The sequence below is a fragment of the Sceloporus undulatus genome, chromosome 5, assembly GCF_019175285.1.
Source record: "Sceloporus undulatus isolate JIND9_A2432 ecotype Alabama chromosome 5, SceUnd_v1.1, whole genome shotgun sequence".
In the NCBI taxonomy this organism is placed as follows: Eukaryota; Metazoa; Chordata; class Lepidosauria; order Squamata; family Phrynosomatidae; genus Sceloporus; species Sceloporus undulatus.
Genome location: NC_056526.1, coordinates 39,666,446 through 39,670,384, shown reverse-complemented (window position 1 = coordinate 39,670,384; position 3,939 = coordinate 39,666,446). Strand labels below are relative to the sequence as shown.

At 37.4% G+C, this 3,939-nt stretch overlaps 1 protein-coding gene and 1 long non-coding RNA gene across 4 annotated transcripts in view; one reads left to right on the top strand and one right to left on the bottom strand.

Annotated features, from left to right (window-relative positions):
• NFAM1 (NFAT activating protein with ITAM motif 1) overlaps positions 1–3,939 on the top strand; it is a 78,366-nt gene that overhangs the window by 19,238 nt on the left and 55,189 nt on the right. The gene's annotated exons all lie outside the window — the stretch shown is intronic.
• On the bottom strand, positions 15–3,739 carry LOC121930854. The gene is made up of 3 exons (XR_006104029.1): positions 3,633–3,739; positions 1,383–1,539; positions 15–343 (listed from the first exon to the last, which is right to left on the bottom strand). It is a non-coding gene; the product is annotated as an uncharacterized LOC121930854 (long non-coding RNA).

The window sequence follows — 3,939 nt, the reverse complement described above, 5'->3', positions numbered from 1 at the left end:
CCCACAGGCGGGATATGGCAAGCCTATTGCCGCAGCCACACGCTACGGCCCTGATCTGGCTGTAAAAGGGGCAGCTGAACAGTACTAGGCCTGCAGAGTTATTTTCTTCATCTTCCAAAAATATAAAACCTTGTAACAGAGCAGCTCTTTTACACCCTGAGTATTACAGAAATGAGACAGAAAGCTTAGCTCTGCTTTGCATAATCTCCACCTGGTGACTCAGTCCACCCCCTCAGTCTTGATTGTCTTCTGCTCCTTTTCCTGGTTTCTCAAAGGAGAGCAACTCCAGGAATCTAGGACACCAGGACTGTCTGCTCTTCCAAGCTGATGAAATTGGTCATCCCTGCCCAAGAACAGAAAGGTGATGGAGTTCCTGAGTATGGTACCCAATGTATGAGAACAGGGTTATTTATTCATGCAAATAAATTCAGGGAGAATGTGGCCGATCCAGAAAATATTTACCTCTTATACTGAAAAGCAGGAAATTGCAAACAGCTGCAATAATCCAACAATGCTAATTAGCCCATGTATTTTGAATTAAATATGCTTTGGAGTTTTAGACTACAATCCTATGTCTCTGTACTCAAAAGTAAGTCCCTCTGAGTTCCGTGGGGTTTACTATCAGCTAAACAGACTGCAACATATACAGCTTATGTATCAGGAGATAGGTGTACCCATAGAACAGATTTTTCCTGCCTGAAATCAGATCTTCAATATAAAATCATTCAAAGTAAAAAAGCATGGGGCAGCAAAATATGTGCTAGCAGCAATCAGGGCCTAGGCCAGTACACATCCCTGCTAAGTCTTCCCCTTCCGTTGTGGGGGATTGGCAGACATGTAAGGTCAATCTAGCATTCTTTTTCATTACAATCCTACTACCTATAATTCACCAACAGCTAGACTTGCAGAAGCATATTTGATGGGGCATGGGGGAGACTTGAGTATGTTTGAGAGCTGGCATTAGAGGCCTCTAATAATTGCATGCAGTTCTCAACCTGAAGCTTATCTACATGCATATTAAGGATTCATTTCACTCATGCAACTACCAATGAGAAATTGTATTAGGTGCACAGTACCATTAGACCATGGTGGGCAACCTGTCATTGTCCAAATATTGCTGAACATCAACACTCATTATGCTTGACTTTTGAATATGCTGGATATCAACACCCATCAGTCGGTTAACAGTAGAACTACACTGGATGGCCACAGGTTCCCCACCCTTTTCATTAGACAAAAAAGACTGTTTGCTGAAGTATTATAAATTTATAGTACTGTACTTTTAAGGTATATTAAAAAGTCAACAATGTATTTTTTATGAATCAATATTACCTACAGATCAGACAGTTATCTAAATTAATGGACAAAATAAACACTTCTACCTGGTAAATCAAATAAAGAATTCTTGAACAAGTTGTTCAGCTAATGTGATGTCCACTAAACCACATCAGACAAAACTGTCAGTCAAAAATCATCAGGAAGTTTCGTCCACAGATCCTCTTCTACAGCATCACAAGTTTGTTTTCAGTTGAGTTATATCTGTAACAAAAATTAAAGTAGTTGAGGAAGAATGCCATCTACCCATCAGTACTTTATGATCCTAACTACAAGTCTAATTACTGAGTAGTAAAACATACAGCTCCAGCTCATCTTCAGGAAGTCATCAGGTGCCTCATATCCACAATTCTAGTTCTTCAAGACAGAAGTTTCTGCTTCTGAGTCACACAAATCTACACTGCTATAATCCAGCCTCAACCATTTTTGAAGTTTGAGAACATCAATAAGCATGTAAATATAGCTAAGCCGATAGCCATTATTTATTTGGCCTTCCAAAAAGCTAACCACAGGATTCAAATTCTCCTATCAAAAAAATCAATAGCCATAGGATTTTACCAATTCTTAACTAGTTAAAGAGCAGGAAAGTGTGAGTAAATAGACAGTTTTCACTATGGAAAAAGGTAAGCACTGGGTCCAATGACTCATAAATTTTCTGAATTAGGAATGAGCAGTGTGGCTAAATTTGTAGATGACACCAAATTATTTAGAGTGGTGAAAAATGAAATGGTAAGCAAAGCTCTCCAAAAGAAGCTCTTCAAATTGAATGAATAGAGAACAATATGGCATTGGAGGTTAGGAAGCTATTCATATTGGAGCAAACAAAACCTTAACTTTATCGTTCAGCTGACAATGTTTGAATTCCAGAAAGAGTTCTCAGTTATATCTCAATGGCATCAGCTGAAAGTATTTCCAAACAAAGTTTTTTTTTGTTGTGCAACTGCTCTGAATCATTGGTGGGGGGTTGTAAAGGGGCTCCAGACATCATCTTACATTTACACAGACACACTTTGTTTTCTTTCCACTACTTCCCATCTTTTTCTTTCCACAAAAAATTCCAATAAAGAGGAACAAAACCAGAATAGCTCCACTGTGCATTTTGACATTGTTACTTGGTAATAACAATACATCTTTGTTCAGAAACACCTTCAGTGTGCAGGTGCAGTGGAAAAAGTATATCTAGTACTGTACTACCAATTATTAAGAAGGGAAGTGAACACAACATGGCTAGTACTGCAATGGCCTAAATTCAACTGCTTATTCCACCTACCATAAATCCACCCAGTTAACCACTGAATGGTAAGTCAACATTTATCTAAATGCCATTGATTCAATATGTCTGGCCTGGCTGCTGAGACCAGCAATTGAATTTAGGCCAATGTGTTTACAGCCAATCTATTTCAGCCACAATTGCACTATTTATAATTCTGACCAATCCTCTTGAGAAAGAAAGTCACAAAACTGGGGAAAGTACTGTATAGACAAAGACATTTTTTTAAAAAAGACTGGAATTTTCCCCTTACAAATAAAGGCTATAGGGTTTGTTTGTTTGCTTGCTTGTTTTGTACATAGTTTGTAATAAACATGGCAAAGCAAAGAAAGAGGTGGTAGTATGTTTGTACATGTGCCTTCAAGTTGCAGGTCCACATACAGCAACCCTATTAGTTTCATAGGGTTCTCTTAGGCAAGGAATACTCAGAGGTGGTTTTCCTTGTGACCATTCAGTCACTAAATAATACTTCATTAATAAATTATTAAAATGATTAAATGATAAAAATGATAAAAAAAATGATTAGACAATGGACTTGGTATCCTTGGTTCAAGGACCCCCGTGAATACCAAAATCCATGAATGTTCAAATTCCATTAAATACAATGGCATAGTGAAATGGTGTCCCTTCTATAAAATGGCAAAATCATGGTCTGCTTTTTGGAATTCATATATATATATATATATATATATATATATATTCAAGCCATGGATGGTTGAATGTGAGGATAAGGAATTCCTAGATACAGAGGACTGACTGTATTTTTTTTTCCTGGATTCAAGCATCCACAGTTTGAAAATGTTCCAAAAAAGTATAAATTTCAAATATCAAACCTTGATTTTCCATTCTGCTATGTCATTATATTTAATAGGACTTGAGCATCCATGGATGTTGTTATCCACAGGAGGTCCTTGAACCAAACCCCAGCATATAACAAGGATCTACTGTATTATCTTATGCATTAAAATTAATATGCTGTTTGTAACGCATTGCATTGGCCCTTAAGAATATTTTCCCCAATTCCTACATGGCACAGTAGAAGAACATTCAGTCTATCGCTGAGATTCCAAAACAAATTCTGAAACAGATGGAGCTGGCTAGTGAGAGAGATCAGTTGGTCCACTGGGATCTTCAAGTCAACACTGCAAAGTGAATATTAAGTACTGAATACATTGCTGTGCGTTTTTAAAAAAAAATCACAATGAGGAAATAATGGGCATTTGAAAGACTTTCTATTATATGAGCAAAAACAAAGCAAGGAGGAGTAGCTGAAAACTACATCTAGGCTGAAAAATTCATGAAGCTGAAAGGCAGGCAGCATCAAAGCTTGAGAG